Source organism: Protopterus annectens, chromosome 4.part0 (genome assembly GCF_019279795.1).
Source record: "Protopterus annectens isolate FY-2018-M chromosome 4.part0, PAN1.0, whole genome shotgun sequence".
NCBI classification, from domain to species: domain Eukaryota; kingdom Metazoa; phylum Chordata; order Ceratodontiformes; family Protopteridae; genus Protopterus; species Protopterus annectens.
In genome coordinates this window covers 1,432,139,550-1,432,164,549 of record NC_056733.1, presented here as the reverse complement: position 1 = coordinate 1,432,164,549, position 25,000 = coordinate 1,432,139,550, and the positions used below count along the sequence as shown (strand labels likewise).

The window sequence follows — 25,000 nt, the reverse complement described above, 5'->3', positions numbered from 1 at the left end:
TTAGTCACAGAGGTAGTGGGTTAGTCAGGGTTAGTGCAAGGGCATAGCCAGTGTGTTCCAAGGTATATTTTGAGTTTTTGTTTGAAGTGGGGTAGGGAAGGAAGTGAAGTAAGATCACTAGGTAGAAGATTCCAGTATTTCCCAGTTGTATTTGAGAAGAGAGAGTTTCCTGCCATGTTGTTAGACTTACTAAGTAGATGTTTGAGCATAACATATTAAGATTTTTATATGGAGTAATTAGGTCTGACAGTATAGGAGTGTTTGTTAGGCTGGTTTGAGGATCTTATGAGCGATGGTAAGTTGGTTAAAATAAAGCTGATTTTGCAGTTCAAGCCATCCTAGCTGCTTTAGATTCTGACAGTGCTGAGTTCTAAAGCGATTACCAGTAGTAAATCTGGCAATGTTATTGTAAGATGTAGTTAAAGAAGATTCTTCTTGGATAGGTTGGTTTAACTAAGCTAGAGATGAAAATATCTCAACTAGGGTAAGAGTCGGCTGCTTCAAAAGGGGCATCTCAAATGAAGGTGAAAAGGCTTAAACATTCTGAGATAACAATTCTGGAAGTCAAAATTAGTAGTAGTTATGTACTTAACATAACTTGGCATCTGTGTTGTCCATTTTCATTCTGATAGGTTATGGATCCAACCCTCAAGACGCATTTTCAAGACCTGGATCCTAGTCTTGAGCTCCTCCCTCTACCCATAATGCTATATACCACCCCCAACACCTCAGATCAAGTTTGCTGCCATAGTGCCCACTGAATTACATACACAAGAGAGTGAGGGGTCCAAATAGTAAGTTCAGTCGGAAAGTAAGAGCATTTTTGCTGAAACTGAAATCAAGTATTGGGGAGCACCTTCGCAAGGTGGACCCGGTTTTTCACAAAACCTCACCAAGATGACACGGATATATAAAATGATTTAATACAACATATATCATGGACATAAGTCGGTTAAACATTAAAAAAATAGCTGGGGGCACAAGACCTAGGATAAAAAAGTGCCCATTCCTGGTAGGCACACTGGTGCACACACTGGAAAGGATGACCATGTAGAATCCTCAAACTACAGACACACTCCTACAATGGGGCCGGGCCCGGCCCAGCCTAGGGGGAGGATGCCCCCCTCTCGTTGTAGAAGGCAGTAGTCCACAAAAATCACAAAAAACTGATAAGCCACAGAACATGCATGTCACCACTGCTAGTCTGCCTTGCCCTTAACCCATTAAGCTTCTACTGAACAGCTTAAGCCATGGCTATAATTTGGCTCCTAGAAAACAACCAATTCTAAAGACTTTGCATTTTCTCTGTCGATGATTTAAAATTGTATAGCTCATCAGATGAGGAACTGAAAGTACAACTACAAGTTGTCAAAATTTTTCAGATATAACAATGTCATTAAGTCTTGATAAATGTGCAAAAGCGACCTTTAAAGCAGGAAAACTGCGGCACCAGGAAAGCATCAGTTTCGGGCAAGAATGTGATGAAAAAGAACTTGAGTAAGAGGAAGTGCATAAATATTTGGGAATTAAGGACAAAAAAAACGTGAACTGCAAAAACACTTAGTAAGGAATGCTTTAGAAGACAAATTAATCCTGAAAAAGTACAGTTGTGTACACTTACCATAAAAGTAGATTTTCAAGTGTATTCGCTGTTGCAGTCAGTACATTTGGGTTATCCTGCTGGCAGGTTGCCCTCAGTCAGCCTGAATTCCAAAGTCTTGGGTCCTGCGTCGGTTGCTGTCACCTCTTCCCTGACATCAGGGGTATAAAAGATGCAGCAGACGCCATTTTCTTCAGTTTTTCTTGCCCCAGATGTCAGGTGCCCCCAAAAGGGTAGGCTAAAAATATGCAAATAAAACATACATGCACCAAAATAAGCTTTACCTTCATCTATAAGCAAATACACCACCTAGGTTGTATAGATTAGAGAAGTAAAGATAAGTTCCAGCAAAAGTAAGGGGGATGGCAGGTGGGTAACCTGGACTGCAAAAGTGAATACACTCAAACATCTACATTTATGTTAAGTGCACACACCTGTACTATGTTCTTCGTGTCTCACTGTTGCCGACATTTAGGTTTGGTTCCAAAGCTATGGTTGGAGAGGCTAGAGCTAAACAGCATTAGGAGCGGCTATGAGGCCCTGCAGAACGGCAGTGGCAAAGCCTGCCCTGGATTTAGAGTGAAGAGGCAGATTGTAATGTTTTGTAAAGGTATGCATTGAACTCCAAGTAGCAGCCTCTAAAATGTCTTTGGTTGGTACTCCCCTGAGAAAAGCTGCAGAAGTGGCTGCAGCTCTGGTTGAATGTGGCCTAATGCCCTTAGGCACTGGTTTGCCTTGCCTTGATGTGAGTAACAGAAACGAATGCAGTGACCTATCCACTTTAAAATAGTCTGCTTGGAGATGGCTTTTCCTTGTGATGCTGCAGCATATGCCACTAGTAACTGTTCTGTCTTTCTAAAAACTTTAGTTTTGTCCAGGTAGAATCCAAGTTGTCTGTGTACGTCCAAAGAATGTAGAATTTTCTCCCCCTTGTTCTGTGGATTTGGATAAAAAGTTGGCAAATTAATAGTTTGGTTAAGGGCTACACAGGATACCACCTTAGGCATAAATGTAGGGTTTGTTCTCAGGGAGACCCTGTCTGGATAAAAATTGATAAAGGGTTCCAAAGCCATGAGAGCCTGTAGCTCTGAAACTTGTCTTGCAGAAGTTATTGCTAGGAGCAGAGCTGTTTTCCAAAATAGGAATTTTATATCTGCAGTAGCAGCTGGCTCAAAAGGAGGCAAGGTGGGTTTTTCCAAGACCTAATTGACGTCCCATGCAGGTATTGGCGTTTTCCTTGGAGGCCTTAAGTTTTTGGCTCCTCTGAGGTACTGCCTTAATAAAGGATGAGAAAAAGTGTGGTGGCTCTGTATTGTAATGAGCCGAAATGGCACAGGCATGGGATTTTAATTGATGAAAAAGATAGGTCTTTGTCCAACATCTGTTAAGTACTGCAAAATCTGAGGAATGTTTGGGACAGCTGTGTCAGTTCCTTGAGCTTGGTTCCAAGCATAAAATCTCTTCCATTTCCCAGCATAGGATTTTCTAGTACTAGGCCTTCTGGCTTCTAAAATGACATCCATCACAGCTTTACTGAGGTGTGGTTTGTATGGCTACATTATCCGCCATGCTGCCAGGTTTAGAGTCCTGAGTTGGCTGTGCAGAATCTGATTGTTTTGCTGGGACAGATGAGGTTATTGAGGTAAGGTCCAGGCCGGGCATTGGGACAAGTTCCTTAAGCCCGGCTACCAGTACTGGTGTGGCCATTCTGGGGCAATCAGAATCATTTTTGGTTTCTCCTGTCTGACCTTTAAGAGTACTTTGGGGAGGAGAGGCACTGGAGGAAAGGCATACACTGATAGGTCTGTCCAGTTGAAAGATAAGGCGTCCACTTTCCAAGCTTGTCTATGATAAGTCCTTGTGCAGAATCTTTTTAGTCGATTGTTGTGAAGGGAAGGAAATAGATCTACGTCCAGGCGCCCTCATTTGTTATCATGCTGAAGACTTGTGGATCCAGGTGCCACTCGTGGGGATCCATGAGGTTTCTGCTTAGTTTGTCTGCCAGAGTATTTTCCTTTCCTGGCAGGAATTGTGCCTGCAAATGAACTTGGTAAGTCAATGCTGTGTCCCATAAAGCCATGGCTAGTCTGCAAATGGGGGTAAGAATGAGTGCCTCCTTGCTTGTTTATGTACCACATGACCGTGGTGTTGTCCGTCTATCAGCAGTTGTCCCAGATGAAGTAGGTCCTTGAAGGTTGTCAGGGCATTTTGAACAGCTAACATCACTTTTTGATTGGTATGTAGATGGTTTTGGTTTGTGGACCAGGTGCCCTGAATGTTTCTTCCTGCCATGTGTGCCCCCCAGGCATAATCTAATGCATCCATCGTTAGGCTCTGCTTGGCTGGGGGTAGTGAGAATGGCTATCCCTTGTTTTGGTGACAAGCCTTTGCCCACCATCGAAACTTCTGTTGCAAGCAGGGAATGAGAATAATCACTGTTTCAAGGCTGTGGCAATGTGTCCAGACACTTTTTAGGTACCACTGAATTTTCTTCATATGCAGTCTTGCATATGGTATTAGTAAGATGCAGGATACCATGAAGCCCAAAGCCTGCAGAAATTTTCTTGCAGATAACTGGGCCTTAGTTTCCATTTCCTTGAAATAGGTAGTCAGTTGCCTTTGTTTGTCTGGAGTGAGATAAGCCATCTGGGCAGTTTTATTTAAGCTTGCACCCAGGGAATATTATCTCTTGAGAGGGTGCTAGTTCTGATTTCTTTTTGTTGACTGTGTACCATAGGCATGTTAAAAGTTTTTTCACTAACGTCAGATGCTGTAGTAGAATGTCCCTGTTCTCTGCTTGAATGAGGCAGTCGTTCAAGTAAGGATATATTTGTTTTCCTCTGTCTGCAGTAAGCAATTACTGGTGCCAGGCACTTTGTGAATACCCTGGGTGTAGTAGATAAGCCAAAGGGCAGTGCAGAGAATTGGTAATGCTTTGAGCCAGCCTTGAATCTGAGGCATCTTCTGCATGATTGTCTGATTGGGACATGCAGGTATGCCTCTTAAGTCTAAAGTGACAAGCCAAGCCTTGCTGCCCAGCATGGGCAGAAGCCGCTGCAAGGTCAATATCTTGAATTTTGAAATATCCAGTAAAGTATTTAGAATAGAAAGGTCCAGTATTGATCTCCATGCATTGTCCTTTCTGGGTACCAAGAACAGTCGAGTAAAATCCTTGTCCCTGCTCTTGCTGTGGCACTTGTTGAATAGCCCTCATGTCCATGAGTGCTGCAACTTGTTTTTCAGCCTCTGCTCATTGATTTTTTGGCAGGTCTGGCCAGCCGTTTGTCCTTGGCAGGGTATGGAAGTGACACTTGTAGCCTTGTGACACTGTCTAGAACCCATTTGTCCTGGGTTATAGTGTGCCAATTTTAGAAAAAGTTAGTTTTCTCCCCCAAGAGTGCTGCCAGAAGACAAGTGCTTGGTGTAAGCAGGAGGAAGTCATTGGGACTGTTTCCTATATGGTTGTGATTCGTCTTCTCCACCTCTGGAGGTAGAAGCACCCCATTGCTTAGACCTGTAGGAACCTTGCAGCTGTGATCTGCATCTAGGGCGTCTGGATCTGCCCCTTTGAGGTCTGTCTGAGACTGAAAAGGACCAATTCTTGGTTGGCCAGTGTCTGCTAAATCTAGGTAGCTGTACCTGTAAGAAATCCTTGACCGTTTGCATAGATTTAGCTTTGTCCTCCATTTTCTTTAACACCTCTTCTGCTTTAACACCAAGCAAGGTACGTTGTAATGGAGCATCTAATAATTTTGCTTTAACATTATCAGGCAGATTTTGTTCTTTTAACCAAGCATGCCTCCAAATAACAGGACCCGTAACAGCGGCCCTGCAGGAGGCCTCTACAGAATCAAAACCACACTGCAAAGTATGCTTTCCAACTTGTTCTGCTGCATGCAATAAATCCTGCATCTGCACACTTATAATTTACCATCATTTTCTGTTTAAGCAGTGTCATGACATATTGCTGATATTTGAGCATATGAAACTGGCAATTTAAGGCCCTTATAGCTAAGGTAGCAGATGTGCAAATCTTTTTTCCCCATCTACCCAGTACCCTAGAATCCCTGTCAGAGGGGGTAGGGTTTTTCACAGTGGAAGCCTTAAACCCTTTGGGACTCTTGAGAAATAGTTTCTGGGTCTGCAGTAGGGTTTCTGAAAAGAAATTTATGAGATTCAGGGACCCTGTAGTACCTGTCCGGCTTAACAGGAGCTGGAGGTAAGGGGTCAGACTAGACTCTGAGAACACATCACTTACGTCTAACAGGTGGAACAGCTACAGGCCAGTGTTGAGGTAGTAAAAGGAAGTCTCTGAGCCTATTCTTAGATTCTGAAAAATCTTGGCTCTCATAGTTTAAGTGCTCCCTCATGGCATTCAAGGTTTCCCCAAAAGAGTAGTCCTCAGGAGGAGAAGCTGAAGGAACTGACTCTTCAGCATCAGAATCCTCATAGGGGGAGGAGAGAGTATTCCTGATCAGAAGAGGAATCAGACGAAATGGAAACCTGATCTGAAGATTCATGGTGTGTATCTTGCCTAGGCCTCTTATCAGGAGGGGGGATGGGAACCCCTGAACAAGGTAATTAAGTTTTCGGCCATTTTGAGCATCTGTTCTTTGGGCATGGAGGCCCGTCCGTGTGGCTGGTGAACTTGTTACTTTGCATTTAAAGGTGTTTTAGTCTTTGCCTTTGAAGTCGGTTTAATATACAATTGTTTAGGTCTGAATACACCTTCAGAAGCCTATGCCTGCTCAGCGGCTCCGGACCCATCTGAAGGAATAACCTCGGAGGCTCCAATACCTTGAGTTTCCAGCGGCTTGGCCGACTCCACGTGGGAGACTGTAGCGGCCTGCAACTCTAAAGTAGCAGGAGTCAGGGGCTACGAAAGCGCCTCACTGAGAACCGGCGACTTGCTTAGGAGAAGCTTTGTCAGTTTTGGACCTCGGTTGCCTGTCTTTCTTTTTCTTTGCATTTTTTGTTAACTCCGGTAGTCGGATGGCTATCAGACGACATTGTATAATTAAATCTTCGTCCAAAATAGCTTAATGCAAAATCGTACTGACGCTTAATAGTGCATTGGTTAAACCTAGCACAAAACAGACAACTAGAAACGTCGTGGTCAGGGCCTAGGCAAGAAATACAGTAAGAATGAAAGTCCTTATGAGGTATTTGCTTCCTACAAGAAATACAATTATTAACTTTCTGACATCGGTCTGGAGCAAGAAAAAAGTTCCCCTCAACGGGGTACTTGGCTTTTAATGAAGACTTCAGATCTGAAACTCTAACACGAAAATCTCAGGAGTCGGCTGACCGGCACTTATGAAAGTACAGTTTTGTACCTACCATAAATGTAGATGTCCGATAGATATGCAACTGCAGTCATAACATATGGGTTGTCCTGCCTCAGGCAACCCTCGGTCGGCCGGATTCCACAGTCTGGGTCCGACGTCGGCTGATGTCGCATTTCTCTCAGACGTCAGAGCGGCTGGAGTACATAAGCATCAGCCGACTCCAATTTCTTCAGTGTTTCTTGCCCCAGATGCCAGGTGCCCTCCAAGGAAGGCTGTAATCAAATTGGAAGACAAAAACAGGATTCCAGACAAATAAGTAAGCAATAAACAGATACACCATAACAGATATCCCCAGCTAAGAGAAACAGGGATAGGAGTGGACCCAAGGCATAGAGAGGTATGGAGGGAGGGAAAATCCGACTGCAGTTGCATATCTATCGGACATCTATATTTATGGTAGGTACAAAACTGTACTATGTCCTTCAAGAATGCAACTGCAGTCATAACATATGGGTTGAATACCATAGCTTAGCTGGGGGAGGAGGAATGCTCTAGGAAAGAGATGGTGTAGCAATCAAACCCTGCAGGACTGCCGAAGCAAAGCCTGCTCTGGATCTGGAGTATAAAGGGAGATTGTAGTGTTTGGAGAATGTATGCACGGAGCTCCATGTAGCAGCTTCTAGAATGTCTTTTGTAGCAACCCCTCTTAAGAAAGCTGTAGAGGTGGCTGTAGCTCTGGTGGAGTGTGGTCTGAAATGGGCTGGAACATTCTTCCCATGGAAGGAATAACAAAATCTGATGCAATGTCCAATCCATTTTGAAATAAATAGTCTGTTTGGAAATTGCTTTTCCTTGTACTCCAGGGGCGTAAGCTACAAAAAGCTGATCAGACTTCCTACTGGTCTTGGTTCTGTCCAGGTAGTAGCGAAGCTGTCTGTGAATGTCCAAGGTATGCAACAGTCTTTCCCCTTTGCTCTCAGGATTGGGGAAGAGAGTAGGCAGGTGAATAGCTTGATTTAAAAAAAACCTAGATACCACCTTTGGCATAAAAGTAGGGTTGGTTCTTAAGGAGACCCTGTCTCTGTGAAAGATTATGAACGGTGGTATTGCCATTAGGGCCTGTAGTTCCAAAACCTTTCTTGCTGAGGTAATTGCCAACAGGAAAGCTGTCTTCCATGAGAGAAATTGTAAGTCCACTGAAGCTGCTGGCTCAAAGGGAGGTAGAGTCAGTTTTTCTAGGGCAAAGTTGAGGTCCCAAGCTGGCACTGGAGCCTTTCTTGGTGGCTTAATGTTCTTGATTCCCCTGAGGAATTGCCTTAAAGGATGTGAAAACACAGGCGGATCAGTGTTATATCTAGCTGAAATAGCTGAAGCATGTATCTTTATGGAAGAATATGAGAGTCCATTCTGTAGCATATCTGCCAAATATTCCAGGATGAGTGGGATGTTCAATAATGATGCATCATGTCCCTTGCTGGTATTCCAAATACTGAATCTCTTCCATTTTGCTAAGTAAACCTTTCTGGTGGATGGTCTTCGAGCTTCTGTTAATATCCGCTGAACTTCCTTGGAGAGAGATAGATTGAGGTTATTCATGGGATCTCCCAGGCTATTAGCTGCAGCGTCTGAAGGTTTGGATGCACTGTTTTGAAGTTGTGTTGAGTCAAAAGTAGGGGCCATTGGGGAAGAGCCCACTTCTTGTTTTGACATATGCTGTGTAGTAGTGGATACCAGTGTTGTCTTGGCCAGTCTGGAGCTATTAGGATCCCCTTGGTCCTCTCTACTTTGATCTTTAGTAATACTGTGGTCATCAGTGGCAGAGGTGGGAATGCATAGATTTTTAGGAAGTTCCAGTTGAATGAAAGAGCATCTATTTTCCAAGCTTGTGGATGGTATGTCCTTGAACAGAATTTTTGTAGATGATGGTTGAGGTGGGAGGCAAATAGGTCTACTTCTGGCCTGCCCCATGTCGAGGTGAGTTGTGTGAAGATTTTCGGATGTAACCTCCACTCATGTGGATCTATGAAATTCCTGCTTAGGCTGTCCACCAGCACATTGTCTTTGCCTGAACAAACTGGGATTGCAACTGTATGTTTAGGCTCAGTGATTTTTCCCAAAGATTCATTGTCGGTCTGCAAAGGGGGTAAGAATAGGTGCCCCCTTGCTTGTTTATGTACCACATCACAGTGGTGTTGTCTGTCCGTATCAGTAGATGGCCTTGCTGAAGTTGTTGTCGAAAGGCCTTGATGGCATGCATTACTGCCAGCATTTCCTTTTGGTTTATATGCAGATGTGTTTCCTTTGGAGACCATTGTCCTTGTATACATCTGCCCTCCATGTGCGCCCCCCATCCAAGGTCTGAGGCGTCTGTGGTCATGGTCTGTGTTATCTGAGGTTTTTTGAATGACATACCTGTGTTTGCCTGGCTTACCGAGGCCCACCATAGGAATTCCTTTTGTAGGCATGGAATGAGCGGTATGGTTGTCTCTAGGTTGTTGCTGTGCTGAGACCATATGCTTTTTAGGTACCATTGAAGCTTTCTCATGTGTAGTCTTGCTAATGGAACCAGAAGAATGCAGGATGCCATGTAACCCAGGGCCTGTAGGAATCTCCTTACAGTCATCTGGGTGAGTTTTGCCAAACCTTTGAAATAATGAGTTAACTTCTCTTGCTTGTCTTCTGTCAGGTAAGCCATTTGAGAGGCTGTGTCTAGACTGGCTCCTAAGAAGGTTATTTGCTGGGATGGCTGAAGTCTTGACTTTTAGAAGTTGACTGTGTATCCCAGAGCCTGTAGCAATTGTATGACATAGTTCAAGTTTTTTGTCAAAATCGATTTGTCGTCCGCTTGTATGAGGCAGTCGTCCAGGTACGGGTAAATTTGGATCCACTGGAGCCTGCAATGAGCAATTACTGAAGCCAGGCATTTTGTGAATACTCTGGGCGCAGTAGATAAGCCAAATGGCAATGCTGAGAATTGATAATGCTCTGGCCCTGCAAGAAATCTGAGGTATCTTCTGCAGCTGTGTCGGATAGGGACATGCAGGTATGCCTCCTTGAGGTCCAGAGTAATCAGCCAAGACCCCCTGCCCAGCATGGGAAGGAGTTGCTGCAGAGTCAGCATTTTGAACTTTGGTACTATGAGAAAAGTGTTTAATGCGGACAAATCCAGTATTGGTCTCCATTGAGTTTCTTTTCTTGGAACAAGGAACAGTCTTGAGTAAAACCCCTGGCCTTGTTCTTGTTGTGGAACTCTTTCTATTGCTTTGATCTGAGCAAGCAGAGAAATTTGCTTGATAGCCTCTGCCCTCTGGTTTTGTGGTAGGTTTGGCATGCCTTGTTTTCTTGGTAAGGTATGAAAGTGGAACCTGTAACCTTGGTCTATAATGTCCAAAATCCATTTGTCCTTTGTCAATCTGTGCCAATTGTCTGAAAACAGAGATAATTTTCCCCAAGGAGCTTCTATTTTCTCCTTGGTCAGCGGAAGTAGAGGAAAGTCATTGAGATTGTCCCTGTGGGGCAGGGGAGACCCCTGTGTCACTTCTTTGGTTTGTTGGTTGCCATTGTCGTCCCCTGTAAGAACCTCTGTATTGTCCTCTTCCTCGGCCACGCCTGTTTTTACCCCTTTGAAATCTTTCAGGATTAGGAAAGGACCAGTTTTTAGAAGGCCAATTCCTGCTGAATCTGGGTGGCTGAATCTGGAGGAAATCTTTGACAGTCTGAACTGATTTTGCTTTTTCCTCGATAGACTTTAACACATCTTTAACATTAGCACCAAAAAGCTTGTTCTTTTCCAAGGGTGCATCAAGAAGTTTTGCCTTAACATAATCTGGTAGAGGTTGTTCTTTTAACCATGCATGTCTACGAATGACTGCCCCTGTCATAGCTGCCCTACATGAAGCTTCCAATGCATCATATCCACACTGCAGAAAGTGATTGCTGACTTGCTGAGAATTATGTACAGCTTCCTGCAAAGACTTCCTGTCTAAAGGTTCAGGAGAGGCCAATGTTTTCTGTAAATCATCTAACAGGTAATCCTGATATTGAAACTTATGAAAGAGGCAATTCAGAGCTCTCATGGTTAAAGTAGTGGAGGTGTAGACCTTTTTCCCCAATCTCTCTAATGACCTAGCTTCCCTGTTGGAAGGCAAAGGAGTTTTGGAGGTGGATGCTGAAACCCCTTTAGGTCCCTGAGAAATAGTTTCTAAATCAACAGCATGGGCCCTAAAGAAATGGGAATGCGTTTCTGGGACCCTATAATATCCGTCTGGCTTGGCTGGAGCAGGAGGAAGAGTATCAGGGGTAACACTGGAGTCAGAGGATAGGTCATCCAAAACATCAAGCACAGGAGGTATAGCCAGGGGCCTGTGTTGGGGCTTTTTAAGGAAGGTTCGAAGGCGCTTTCTGGAATCAGAATATTCCTGGCCTTGCCACTTAAAAAGTTCCCTCATGGAATGCAGAACTTCCCCAAAAGAAATATCCTCAGGAGGGGAGGCCGAGGGGATGGAATCCTCTGCATCAGAGTCCTCATAGGTCTGGAAGAGCTCTTCCTGGCCATCAGAGTGAACAGAGTCCTCAGAATCTTCATCTGAAGGGATAGGGTCAGAGGGTTCAACCCGGGGCCTCTTATCAGAAGGAGGCTGGGATCCTCTCTCAGGATGGGCCTGTGAACCTCTAATCATAGAAATTAAGTCTGCGGCCATAGTCATGATTTGTGTTTCAGGAGTAGGCTGAGGTATGGCTTTAGCAGGAAGGTGCTTGGTCTTGCTGGCTGCCTTAGCACATGTGTAGGCCTTAATAGAGATGGCCATAGGAGGCCTAGCAGATCCACGTGCAGGAGTGACCTTATCTACAGCAATGGTCTCGGGCATTTCCTCGGTTTCAGTATCCGGAGGAAAATCTATAACTGGTGTCGTGTGGCCTCCGGTATCGGTAATGCGGTGTCTTTGGTTCGGAGCGGTAAAATAACCGTCTCAGGGGGAACCGGAGCACTCGCAGTAGGTTTTGGTGTGGAGTCGGTGGAAGACGCCGGCCGAGGATGTCGGTCCCGGTCTTTTCGTTTCTTAGGAGTCTGCAATGTCGGAAGTTCCGACTGCATTGTATAAGCAAGTTTATCGCCGAAAAAGTCTTCAGCGAACTCCGCCCGGCGCCCAAGTGTGCGCTTATTGAAGCGAGCACAGGCGGCACAGGCCGAGACGTCGTGGTCTGGGCCAAGGCAAGGAAGACAGTAGGAGTGGAAATCCTTATGAGGTATTTGTTTACCACAAGACAGACAATTGTTAACTTTTTCAGTAATTTCTGACATCGGCTGAGGCAAGAAAAGGTCCCCAATGAGGTACTTAGCTTTTTTGATGACTTCGGAATCGAAGAATACAGGAGCGGACCGACCGGCACTTGCGAACTGCTTCTGCTTCGGGCACCGCGCGGCAAGAAAGACTGGAGAAAATGGCGTCGGCTGATGCTTATGTACTCCAGCCGCTCTGACGTCGGAGAGAAATGCGACATCAGCCGACGTCGGACCCAGACTTTGGAATCCGGCCAACCAAGGGCTGCCTGAGGCAGGACGACCCATATGTTATGACTGCAGTTGCATTCTTGAAGGACATCTGCTTCGGGCACCACACGGCAAGAAAGACTGAAGAAAATGGCGTCAGCTGCATCTTTTATACCCCTGACGACCTGACGTCAGGGAAGAGGCGACAGCAACCGACGCAAGACCCAAGACTTTGTAATTGAGGCCGACTGAGGGCAACTTGCCAGCAGGATAACCCAAATGTAATAACTGCAACAGTGAAACACGAAGAATATCAGCGTTGACACCCAAGAACGAAATCCAAGCTATAAACCACTCTGCTCTTCCTGTCCTAACTTACAGTTTTGGAGTGACAGACGGGCCCCAAAACGTGTTGAATAGATTAGATAGGAAAAGGATTCTTCATGTTCACCAAATGATTTATAAATATCAGTGAATGCCAAGTGTATACCATTCCAAAGGAGGGATGGCCATCCTTGAAACTTGTAGATCTGCAATCTTGGGACTCCACACATCTGCTAACCTCACAAAACCCAAATGTACTGAAAGTTTTGACACAAGAAGAATAAACCCAAGATGACTTCTCTGCTTGCTTACTCTAGCAGAAGCAGGTCGGTGCCAAGCAAGAATGGAAATCAAACCAGAAGTACATAAAAATCAAGCAGAAACAGAATGTGCCACAACACAAAAGAATACAAGATGAAGGACCAGACGAGAATGCAAGAAATGTGGAAAATGCATAAATATAGTTGCAAGTATAGAAAACATCCGGAAGAACCTTGTATTGATCAGGAAAGTACAATTGCGTACACTTGACATAAATGTAGATGTTAGAGTGTATTCACTGCTGCAGTCATCACATTTTGGGATATCTGCCTGCAGGTAGCACTCAGCCAGCCTGAATACCAGAGTCTGGGATTCCTGCCTCGGATGCTCTCTTCTTCCATGATGTCAGGTGTATAAAACATGCAGCCAACTCCATCACATCAGTTTTTCTTGCCCCAGATGTCAGGTGCCCCCACAAAGGGAATCAATTAGATGTTATGGTACACCTCCATCAAAAAGCAAATACACCAGAAAGATTAAATACACCAACAAGAATGAAAGGTAGAGTCAAGAGAAGTCAGGGGGCTGAAGGGAGGGTAACCAGGACTGCAACAGTGAATACACTCGAACATCTAAATTTATGATGTGTACACAACTGTACTAGGCGCTTCGTGTTTCACTGTTGCAGTCATCACATTTGGGTTGATTCCCAAAGCAAAGGAAGGGGAGGAGGAAGTTAGAGAGCATAACGGCAAGCTATTAAGCCCTGCAAGACTGCAGTGACAAAACCATCTCTGGATTTAGAAAAAATAGGCATGTGGTAATGCTTGATGAAGGCATGTACGGAGCTCCAGTAGCAGCTTCTAGGATGTCCCTGGAAGGGACTCCTCTGAGAAAGGCTTTAGAGGTACATGCAGCCCTGGTGGACTGTGATCTTATCCCCTGTGGGGTAGGTTTTCCATGGTGCTTGTAGCAAAAATGAATGCAATGGGCTATCCATTTAGAAATGGTTTGCTTTGAAATGGTCTTCCCCTCTGCCCTGCAGCAAAGTCAACTAGCAGCTGTTCAGAATTTCTGAGAGGTTTAGTCCTGTCCAAATAAAATCTATGTGGTCTGTGCACGTCCAAAGAGTGCAGTATTCATTATCCTTTGTTTTGTGTATTAGGGAAAAGTAGGCAAATTAATGGACTGATTTAGGGCCACACTAGACACCACCTAGGGCATAAAGGAAGGACTGTTCCTGAGGGAAATCCTGTCTGCATGGAAGATAATGAAGGGCTCCACTGCCATGAGTGCCTGTAATTCAGACACTTCTTGCTGAAGTGATGGCTAGAAGGAAGGCTGTTTTCCAAGAAAGGAATTTCAACTCTGCAGATGCAGCTGGCACAAATGGAGGGAGAGAGTGAGCTTTTCCAATACAAAGTTAAGGTCTCAGGCTGGAGCAGGAGCTCTCCTGGGGGGGGGGGGGGGTCTTAAATTTTTGGACCCTCTGAGGAATTGTTTTAGCAGGGCATGAGAAGAAGGGTGGCTCAGGATTACAATGAGCTAAAATGGCAGAGGCATGAATTTTAATTGACGAGAAGGATAGGCCCTTGTGGAGCATTTCTGTCAAGTACTGAAGAATATGAGGTAAGCTGGGCACCGCTGTGCCCATCCCCTGTGTCTGGCTCCAGGAACAGTATCTTTTCCACTTATCAGCATAGTATTTTCTAGTACTAAGAGACTCCTTGCCTCCAGAATGACATCTAGCACCTGCTTACTTGAGGGATGCTATTGGAGAGCTCAAGGAATTAGCCAGGCTGCAAGGTTCAGGGTTTGAAGCTGAGTGTGCAGAATCTGGCCCACCTGCTGGGAGAGCAGGGAAGGGGTCTGAGGCAGGTGTCATGGTTCCAGCAGTGTCATACTGCGCAAGAGGGGGTACTAGTGCTGCCATGGCAAGTCTGGTGCAATAAGTATTGTCCTTGGCTTGTCCTGTTTGATCTTTAGCAAAACCTTCGAGAGGAGAGGCAGAGGGGAAAGCATAAACCAAGAGGCTTTCCCAGGTAAAGGGCAGGGCATCCACTTTCCAAGCTTGACTGTGGGAAGTCCTTGTGCAGAATTTGTTCAATTGGTAGTTCTGAGGGGAGGCAAGCATGTCCATCTCTGGAGTCGCCCATTTGTTCAAGAGGATGAATAATTTTGGTTCCAGTTTCCATTCGTGTGGGTCCATGAGATTTCTGCTTAGGTAGTCTGCTAGTGAATATAGCTTGCCTGGCAGGAACTGAGCTTGTAGGTGCACTTGGTAGCTCAAGGCCGTGTTCAACAGAGCCATGGCAAGTCTGCAGAGTACGAGTGGGTTCCCCCCCTGCTTATGTACCACAACTGGGGTGTTGTCCGTCTTTACCAATAACTGTCCTGGAAGAATGTTGTTTTTGAAGGCTGTCAGGGAATTCTGTAAAGCTAACATTTCTTTTTGGTTGATATGCAGGTGCATCTGTCTCGGGTTCCATTTGCCCTCAATGCACTGCCCTACCAAGTGAACCCCCCATGCATAGTCTGGTGTGTCTGTTAAGGTTTGTGCTGCAGGGGGTAGAGTAAAAGGGAGCCCCCCTTTTGTGGCAGCAGGCCTCTGCCCACCAAAGGAACTCTGTCTTTACACAAGGAATGATAGAAATCATTGACTTCAGGTCCTGAGAATTTTGACACCATAGGCTTTTTAGATACCGCTTTACTTTCCTCATATGCAGTCTTGCATATGGAATTTGTAGAATGCAGGAGGCCATGAACCCCAGGGCTTGCAGAATTTTCCTTGCAGATAACTGGGTCTTTGTAGCCAGTAGTTTGAAGTAGGTTGTCAAATAAACTTGTTTCTCTGGAGTGAAAAAGCCATCTGGGAAGTTATGTTCAAGCTTGCTTCCAGGAATACAACCTGCTGGCAGGGTACTGGGTGAGATTTCTTTTCATTTGTGGTGTACCCCAGTGAGGTTAGAAGTTTCTTTAAGAATGCCATATATTTTAATAGAAAGTCCTGGTTTTCTGCCTGACTCAGACAATCGTCCAAGTATGGGTATATCTGAATGTTTCTCAGCCTGCAAAATGCAATGGCTGGAGCTGGACACTTAGTGAATACCCTGGGTGCAGTAGATAAGCCAAAGGGAAGTGCAGAGAACTGATACTGCATGGAACCTGCCCTGAAGCGTAGGTATTAGCTTTCCACAGGTAAGACAATTGTTAACTTTCACTGACATCAGTTAGAGCAAGAAAAAATGAGGTGTGGTTCTGTGTTGTAATGAGTTGAAATGGCTGAGGCATGAATTTTGGAGGAAAAAGAAAGGCACTTGTGAAGCATCTCAGTTAAGTATTGAAGAATCTGAAGTAAGTTGGGTGCTGCTGTGCCCATCCCCGGAGTTTGGTCCCAAGCACAGAATCTTTTCCATTTTTCAGCATAAGATTTTCTAGTACTAGGCCTCCTTGCCTCCAAAATGACATCCAACACTTGTTTACAGAGGGATGGTAATGGAGAGATTAGGTAATTAGCCAGGCTGCCAGGTTCAGGGTTTGAAGTTGAGGGTGCAGAATCTGGCTCTCCTGCTGTGAAAGCAGGGTAGGGGTCTGAGACAGGTGCCATGGAGCAAGCAGTGGCACACTGCGCAAGAGAGAGTACCAATGTTGGCGTAACCAGTCTGGTGCAATCAGTATCGTCCTTGGTTTGTCCTGTTTGATCTTTAGTAGTACTTTAGAGAGAGGCAAAGGGGGAAGGCATAAACTGATAGATTTTTCCAGCTGAAGGACAGAGCAGCCACTTTCCAAATTTTTTTGTGGGGAGTCCTTGTGCAGAATTCATCCAGTTGGTAGTTCGGGGGGGGGGCAAACAGGTCTATATCGGGGCTCCCCCATTTGTTTATCAAAATGTTGAAAGTCTTTAGTTCCAGTTTCCACTCGTGTGGGTCAATGAGATTTCTGTTTAGTTAATCTGCCAGTGTATTTAGTTTTCTTGGCAGGAACTGAGCCTGTAGATGTACTTGGTAGCTCAGGGCTGTGTTCCACAGAGCCATGGCTAGTCTGCAGAGGGGGGTAAGAATGGGTACCCCCCCCCCTAGTTTATGTACTACATAACAGTGGTGTTTGTCCATCTTTACCACAATGTGATCCTTGAAGGCTGTCAGAGCGTTCTGTACAGCTAACATTTCTTTTTGACTGATATGCAGGTGCATTTGTCTTGGGTTCCATTTGCCCTGAATGCACTTCCCTGCCAGTTGAGCCCCCCATGCATAGTCTGATGAGTGTTAGGGTTTGGGCAGCAGGGGGTAGAGTGAATGCTAGTCCCTTGTTTTGGTGGCAGGCCTCTACCTGTAGGCATGGTAAGATAGGAATCACTGCTTCTAGATCCTGAAAACGTCGACAACACAGGCTTTTTAGATACCACTGTAGTGTCCTCATATGCAGTTTTGCATATGGAGTTAACAGAATGCAGGAGGCCATGAACCCCAAGGCTTGCAGTATTTGCCTTGCAGATAAGCAGGGTCTTTGTGGCCACTAGTTTGAAGTAAGCTGTCAAATTGAGTTTGTTTCTCTGGCATGAGAAGACCATTTGGGAAGTTGTGTTCAAGCTTGCTCCCAGGAATATAATTTGTTGACAGGTTAACAGATGTGATCAATTTTTGTTTATGGTGTACCCAAGACAAGTTAACACCTTTTGTACAAATGCCAGATAATTCAAAAGTATGTCCCGGCTTTCTTCCTGAATTAGACAATCATCCAGGTATGGGTATATTTGAATATTTGTTTGCCTGCAAAATGCAAAGAATGGAGATAGGCACTTTGTGAATACCCTGGGTGCAGTAGACAAGCCAAAGGGCAGTGCAGAGAACTGACCATGCATGTAGCCTGCTTTGAAGCATAGGTATCCTCTGCAAGATTCCCAGATTGTGATGTGCAGGGTAAGGCTTCCTTTAAATCCAGTGTTGTCAACCAGGCATCTTTGCCTAGCATAGGAAGCAACTGGCGAGTTAGCATCTTGAATTTTGGAATCATCAAAAAGGTGTTTAAGATAGAAAGGTCAAGAATAGGAAGCCATGAATTGTCTTTTCTGGGCATCAGGAAAAGTCTCGAGTAGAAACCTTGTCCCTTTCCTCTTCTGGCACAGTCTGAATAGCTTTTATGCTTGAGAGAGTACTTGCTTTTGAGCCTCTGCCCACTGATTTGGGGGTAGATCTGGCCAAGCGTTTGGGGTTGGTAACGTGTGGAAGTGAAATCTGTATCCTTGGAAATTATACTTGAAACCCATTTGTCCTGGGTAATGAGTTCCCAGTTTTTGGCCTGCAGAGCAACCCCCCCCCCCCCCAAAGGAGCAGTCAGTTGAGAAGTGCTTGGAAGTTTTAAAGTTGTCATTGAGACAGCTTACCATAGTGAGGGGTCTTACTACTCCCTGATTTGGAAATGGGAGCCCCCCCCCCCCCCACTACTTAGTCCTGTGCATACCCTGGGTCTGAAGGCTGGGTGTTCTGGTTCTGGGTTTGGGCTGAGAAGGCCTGGAAGAGGCAGGAAAGAACCAATTCTTAGAGGGCCAATGCCTACTAAATCTTCAAGGCTGTACTTGTAGGAAATCAAACAGTTTACATAGATTTAGTTTTTTCCTCCATCTTTTTAAGAACTTCTTCTTTGTTACCAAAAAAGTGGTCCTGATTTAAAAAGAGCATCCAGCAATTTAGCTTTAACATGGTCTGGCAAAGATTGCTCCTTAAGCCAAGCATGCCTTCTAAGTACAGACCCAGTGACAGCAGCCCTGCAAGATGCCTCTAGTGAATCAAAACCACATTGCAAAGTACGTTTTCCAACCTGTTCAGCAGAATGCATTAAATCCTGTAAATCCTTATTTTCAGCACAGTCAGGAATCTACATAATTTTCTGTTTAAGCAATCCAATATGTTGCTGACACTAACGTATGAAACTGACAGTTTAAGGCCCTAATGGCCAAGGTTGCAGAATTGTATACCTTCTTACCCAATCTATTCAGCGCCCTGGAGTCTATATCAAAAGGGGTAGGATTTTTGGCAGTAGTAGCCTTAATGCCCTTGGGTCCCTGTGAAATGGTCTCAGGATCCACAGTATGAGTTTTAAAAAGGAACTTGAGATAGTCAGAAACCCTGTAATATCTATCAGGTTTTCTGGAAGCAGGAGGTAACGAGTCCGGGGCCAAGCTAGATTCCGAAAAGGCATCATCAACTATGTCTAGTACAGCAGGGATAGCAAAGGCCTGTGTTGAGGCAGGAGTAAGAAATCCATAAGCCTCTTTTTAGAATCAGAGTAATCCTGGCTTTTCCTAGCAAAAATGCTCCCCATGAGTATGCAAGGTTTCACCAAAAGAGAAATCCCGTGGGGGGGGGGGGCAGAGGGAATAGAGTCCTCTGCATCAGAATCCTCATAGGTAGATTAGGGTAAATCCTAGTCATCAGAGGAAACAGCAAATTCAAAATCCTGGTCAGAAGTATCATAAGCAAATTCAGTCCTAGGTCTCTTAGAAGGGGAAGGTTGGCTTTCCCTGATTAAAGTAATAAGGTCTTCAGGCATTCTTATCTGTATTTTAGGCATAAAAGCCTCACCATGCGGTCTGGGCATCTGTTTTCTAGGAATGGTTAGAGTTTTAGGCCTTGAAGATGGTGTCGGTTTAATATGCAAGTCAGCAGGCCGGAATACACCCTCAGAAGCCGGTGCCTGCACAACGGCTCCAGACCCATCCAAGGTAGAGACATCCGCAGGTCCCACAGTTGAAGAATCTCGCAGCATACCGGACTCCAAATGGGTCTCAGTAGTGGCCTGCAAATATGAATTAGAGGGCATCAGGGGCTGCAAAAGCACCTGACTACCGGCAAACTGGCGAATGGCTTAGGAGAAGCATCGGCGGCAGCTTTGGACCTAGGCGGCCTGTCTTTACCTTTGCATCTTTTCGGAATGTCTTGGAAGACATATCTGGATAATTGAACAGAGTACCAAAATATTAAGAATAAAATAAACCGACTGATAGTTTGTTGCTTAAATAAGGCACAAAACCGACAGTAAGGTTCGTCGTGGTCAGGGCCTAGGGCAAGGAATACAGTACAAATGAAAATCTTTGAGGCATTTGCTTTCCACAAGAAATACAATTATTTACTTTTACTGACCTTGGTTTAGAGCAAGAAAAAGTTTCCCCAATGGGGTACTTGGCTTTAGTTGAAGACACTGGTTCTGAAACTCAAACGAAAATTTCAGTAGTCAGCCGACCGGCACTTGTGAACTGCTTCTGTTTCGGGCACCACACAGCACGAAAGATTGATGTAATGGCATCGGTTACATGCTTTATACCTCGACTACCCAACGTCACAGAAGATGAGACAGCAACCAACGCAGGACCCAAGACTTTGATAATCAGGCCGACTAAGGCGATAACCCAAATGTGATGATTGCAACATTGAAACACAAAGAACATTTGGTCTTATAAAAAAAAAAAACTACAAATCGTATTTAGATATGTTACCAATACATATAATCCCATACAAATTGCAGTAGTTATTATTGGGCACATTGCGGGTACTGCGAGGAGCACTTTTGGCTGACAAATATTGAAGCAATACTAATTTCTTGGACTTCAATCGTACTTGGACTTAAGAATGGGGTCCATTACTGTCATGGTATTAGAAACCAAAAAGATTTGGAGAAATTCAAGTGGAGAGAGATTTCAGAGAAATATCTATGAAGATCCTGTGGAACATAAAGATGCTAAATAGACACAAGTAAAAGGAAGAATAAGTTCAAAGGTAAAGGATATGAAATGGGATGAACTAACAGCTAGAGAGATTAGAATAGAAGTTATGAAAAGCCTCCAACTGGAAAACCCCAGGTCCATATGCAGTACCCAACTTCTAGCTAAAAAGTATTAACATCTTTGCATGAAGATTTAGCCATGATTAAGTATTTATATGCGTACCCTGAACAGACATTAACCTGGTTAACAGGAAAAACAATACTTCTACTTGAGTGAACCTGCAGGTTATCCAAAAAAATTATACACCAATATTTTGCCTTCTGGTGACGTATAAACTACACACTGGTTAGTGATGCCAACTGAGTTTAATTATTTAGAAAAAAATTCAATCAGGTGACAGAAAAAAAGGGTAATAAAAGAAAGTCATATGGAACAAAGCATCAACTGTTGCTAAATAAAGTCATAATGGAGAACTGTAGAAAGAGAAAGGGAAAGAAACTAAGGCATGGATTGACTACAAAAAAGCATTTGATAGTATCCCACATTCATGGATAAAAACAAACAGTGATTAAAAAACGTACAAGATACACCTTACACTGATGGACTACATTAGTGACCAAGAAACAGTTGCAGAGCAGTTTGCAATTAAGCCACGATAAAGGACAAATTATTATTCCAAAGATAAAAGTTCAAAGGGGAATATTCCAGGGTGACTTCCTGTCACCACTGCTATTCTGTTTTGCTCTTAACCCATTAAGCTATCTACTTAACAGATTAGGCCATGGCTATAATTTGGCTCCTAGAAGTGTAAATACCCCTCATCTTTTCTCTGTTGATGATTTAAAACTGTATAGCTCATTAGATGAGGAACTGAAAGCAAAATTGCTAGTCAAAAATCTTTCAGATAATTGAAGAATATAATTTGGACTTGATAAATGTGTAAAAGCAACCTTTAAGGCAGGAAAACTGCAGCACCACAAAACAAAAAGTTATGTCTTACCATAACGTTCTGTGTTAATCATTCATTCATCACTGAAGGGTTCGGTTCAGAGCCCTCGGAACAGAGTCGGCCTATTACCATGCTCGCTCCAGTCAAAAACACGAGTTAAGCGTCTGCACTCACAATGCCCCTCTCTCTGTTACCTCAGAGTTTTGCCCATGATAAACCAGAAAAGCAGAGGCCCCTTCTGTGCAAATGCCCTAAGACACCACTTGGAACCAAAGTATCCCCCAGGAGCCTTTGGAGGGGGAAGGAGGGTGGGAAGTGATGAATGAAAGATCAACAACACAGATGGAACATTATGGCAATACAACTTCTTTATCTGATGTTGTTAACCTTATTTCCATTTATTACTGATGGGACAAAATCCCAAGCTATCTTGAGACACATAGGCGGGCCCTTATGGAAAAATGTTCCTGAGTACCACTGAGCCGAAGGCAGCCCTCCCTCTAGAGACCACATCCAATTTGTAATGATCGATTAAAGTGTGGGGTATAGCCCAAGAGGCTGCTGCGCAAATGTCATCCATTGAAGCCCTGGAGTGGAAAGCTACAGATGTCACCATAGATCTAGTGAAATGGGCTTTAACCAGTGGCATAGGTTCTTTTGTAGAAGAGCAAGAGAAGCATATGCAGTCCCTTAGCCATTTTGATTACGAAAACCTTGGATACACAAGTTCCCATTCTAGGTCCAGAAAAAAATGAAAAGCTGGTCACACTTGCACACAAGAGTCTCGGTTGTCTGTGTATATCCAAGGAACATAGGCAGTACACTCCTTTATTAGAAAAATTCTGAAAGAACACTGGTAAGCCAATGGACTGATTGATGGAGAAGTCAACAACAACCTTGGGGAGGAATGATGGATTATTCCAGAGTGATGCTCTGTCCTTGTGAAAGACAAAATAAGGCCTTTTGATGCATAATCCCTGCAGCTCCGAAACCCGCCTGACTGACGTAATGACTACCAAAAACAAGGATTTCCAAGACAAGAATTTCAGGTCACACTTCACTGTGGGTTCAAACTGCAGAACTAACGTGAGGTACCATGCCTCTATAGGCTATCTGACTGGGGGCCTGATGTGTGAAACTCCTTTGAGACAAGTTTTAACAAACGTAGAGATATGAGGCATACCATCCCAGCCCATTACGGTAATTCGAAACTGCAGCCAGATGTACTTGTATGGTAGAGGCTGCAGCACCTTCTTCAAAAAACTTAAAAAGTATTGCAAAACCACTGTGACTGGGGCCGAATACAGGTCTAGCATGTTATCCTTTGACCAGATAGAGAACCTTTTCCATTTGTCTTGATACAGTCTTCTGGTGGATGGTTTCTGAGGTGCAAGGATAACATCCTCAACAGGTGAAAAGAGATAAGCCATGTGAACGGAAGTGGAGAAACCAAGCTGTCAGACTAGACAAATTTGGGGTGGTCAACGCTTGGAGGTAAGCAATCAGGTCTGGAAAAGGGTCCAGAATCCACAGCGGGTATACCAGATGAGGCCGAAGGAAGGGAACAAAACGTGTCAAAGCCAAAAAGGGGCTATGAGGATCACTTTTCATTTCAACAGATGAGCTTTCTTTAAGAATTGTGGAATCAGAGGAATGGGGGGGAATAAGCATAAAGAAGTTCGTGGGCCAATCGTGAATAAGAGTGTCCCTCAGGGACTCCCTCTTTGGGAGGAATAGGGCAAAACAGCTGCTGCACTTGTTCGATGGAGAGGCGAAAAGGTCACAGCATGGCACGCCTCAGCAGCTGAAAATTTCTGCCGCCACATCAGGATTGCAGGACCACTAGTGGGGCAGGAGAATACATCTGCTCAACTTGTCTGCAATCATGCTGGAGCTCCCCGGGACATGCAATGCTATCAGAAAGCGGTTGGAAGCTATCGCCCACTGCCAAATCCTCATGGCCTCTCGACACAAAGGGTAGGATTTGATTCCTCCTTCTTGTTGAAATACCAGACTACTGACATGTTGTCCGTCTGAATTACAATTGTCCCACAAGGAAGAACCGGATGGAATGCCTGCAACGCTAACAGCACTGCTCTCAGTTCTAGAATGCTGAAATGCAGGTTGGCCTCCAAAGTGGACCATGTGCCTTGGAAGTCTTTCCCTAGAAATAGCCCCCCCCCCCCAGCTCATCAGGAAAGCATCCGTGGTCACAATGGCATTGAGCTGAGGGGAGTGGTACGGACAGCTCCAATGTTCCGTGTCTGGCCTCATACACCAAAGAAGGTCCTACTTGCAGGAGTTGGTTATCTGGACCTGGGAATGAAGAGGGTGACGATTTGGGAACCACTGACAAAAAAGAAGCCATTGGAAAATTCACATGTGCAGCTTGGCAAGAGGCACTATCAGGATTGAAGCTGCCATGGATCCTAGCGCCTGAAGAACCTCTCTCACTAAGACTTTGTTCTGACAGAGTATCTCCTAAACTTAAAGCCTCAATTTCTGGAGTCTGTGCGAGACACCAGACAGGACAGGGCGGCAAAGACTGCTCCGATGTATTTTATCTGCTGGGTAGAGACCAGGTTCGGCTTCTCCCAGTGCACAGTTATCCCCAAAATCTCCGCCAGAGAAAGTGCGTTTTGTAAGACTTATCAGAAGACACTTGGTGGGGGCAGTGAGGAGCCAATCGTCCAAATATGGAAACACCTAGAATCCTTGCTGTCTCAAGTGAGCTGTAACCAATGCCATGCACTTTGTGAACATTCTGGCCAGAAGCAAAGCAGACTCCTGGAACGCTTGTCCATTTTGATGTGGTAATATGCATCCCCGAGATCAAGCACATCCAATCACCCTCCCTCAGAAATGGGAGCATGGCCTGAACAGTGACCATCTGGATTTTGGATTTGGTGACAGACTTGTTCAAGCTGCTGAGATCCAGAATGGGTCTCCCGTCCCTTGACTGTTTTGGCACCAAAAAGAATCTTGAGTAAAATTCAGATCCGCATTGGTCTGGTGGGACTGGTTGGATGACTTTTTGGCATAGCTTTTCTATTTCTGAAGCGGCCTCTTCCCTCTGACTAGGTGGAATGCCAGGAAGTTATGTTGGAAGTTTTGGATAAGAAAGGGAATGGTGTAACCTCTGGTAATTACACTCTGCACCCAATGATCAGTGTTAATTTATTTATTTATTTATTTATTTATTTATTTAACATTTGTTGACCGGGAATGTCCAACTAGGTTCCACAGAGCCTGTTTTCAGCGGAGACCCGGAGAGAAATACTCCAGATGCATGTCTTTGGAATAATAGTTAATAGTGCCAGGCAGTTTGGTGCAGAGAGAAATGACCCCCAAAAGCTTCCAGAGGTAA

General features: G+C 44.6%; 1 protein-coding gene across 1 annotated transcript in view; it reads right to left on the bottom strand.

Annotated features, from left to right (window-relative positions):
* HSPA4 (heat shock protein family A (Hsp70) member 4) overlaps positions 1–25,000 on the bottom strand; it is a 2,799,623-nt gene that overhangs the window by 1,727,483 nt on the left and 1,047,140 nt on the right. The window lies entirely within an intron of this gene.